The sequence below is a fragment of the Hippocampus comes genome, unplaced genomic scaffold, assembly GCF_001891065.2.
Source record: "Hippocampus comes isolate QL1 unplaced genomic scaffold, H_comes_QL1_v1.1 scaffold4245, whole genome shotgun sequence".
In the NCBI taxonomy this organism is placed as follows: domain Eukaryota; kingdom Metazoa; phylum Chordata; class Actinopteri; order Syngnathiformes; family Syngnathidae; genus Hippocampus; species Hippocampus comes.
In genome coordinates, this window is record NW_017808397.1 from 1 (window position 1) to 1,192 (window position 1,192).

The 1,192-nt window shown below is 40.8% G+C and overlaps 1 long non-coding RNA gene across 1 annotated transcript; it reads left to right on the plus strand.

The window, feature by feature from the left end:
• The first annotated feature begins 17 nt into the window (after positions 1 to 17).
• Positions 18 to 1,122, plus strand: LOC109508252 (uncharacterized). Its single transcript, XR_002166627.1, has 2 exons — positions 18 to 140; positions 958 to 1,122. It is a non-coding gene; the product is annotated as an uncharacterized LOC109508252 (long non-coding RNA).
• Positions 1,123 to 1,192: the final 70 nt, after the last annotated feature.

The window sequence follows — 1,192 nt, forward strand, 5'->3', positions numbered from 1 at the left end:
AAATGAATGTCCTGAGGGTTAAAACATGGCTCCTCCACAGAGATCAACTGCATCAGACGTAAGGAGGGCCAAAAGGAATGCCCCGCCTCCTCCCTGTGGCAACAAGCTGCAGGAAGTGCAATCAGACATCGCTGCTGAAGGTAACATGATATCCGGTGTTGGGAGTTCACATTTTAGTGATATCATGTCGTATGTTTGGGTGGATGGATAAGATGAAGAATCCAATTCAACTGCTTGACTTCGGTATCAGTAGTAAAACTCTTACGTACTTAAGTACCGTATTTTCCATACTAAAAGGCGCACCTTCAATGAATGGCCTATTTTGTAATTTTTTTTTCATACATTGGGCATTATAAGACGCAATCTACAATGCATCCACTAGATGGAGCTACGCTCAAGGAAACACCAACAAGAGCGACCACATTTCAGTAAAATGTATTTAATAAAGCAGCGACACAGTTCACTTAACCAACAGCAAGTTATAACATTGACTCGTTAATGTTGAACTCTCTTGCCGCTGCTCTATTTCCGTGTTCAACTGCGAAACCGATCAACTTAAGTTTGAACTCTGCATTGTAAGCATGTCTCTAGCAAGGAGCCATTTTGGGGTCGAAATATTACCGTAATGACCAAACACAAGCCGCATCGGATTTTAAGGCGCACTGTGAGCTTTTAAGAAAATGGAAGGCTTTTAGGTGTGCCTTTTAGTGCGGAAAATGCGGTAGTGTAATTCACAAATATTTGTTTGTTGTCTATTACACAAAACCCATTTTGATGTGCACTGGCAAAATGAAAACAAAATTAGGCTTTTATGCCATCAGAAGCAACATAGCCCAAAGCTGTGCTGAGATCATCAACTGACTAAAATAAATAAATAAAGCCAGTTAAATTCGCTAATCATGACAATTTACTAAATATAGATTTCCTGTATGTTGTTGTTTTTTTCCCTTTCTTCAGATTCCGCTGAAAAGAATTGAACATAAAGCCGGTGTGTTTTAGACTGACAAACATCATTCTTGGAGACGACAACATCTCGTGTGCCGATCAGCAGCGAATGGCATCTCTCATCATTCTTCATCTCTTGCTAGCATCAAAGTGATGCTAGCAAATGCTAGCAAGAGATCAAGAACAATCCACAAGGAAGGAGCGTTGCTTTCTCCGTCACCACGCCACCTCCAATGGATTTGTCTCT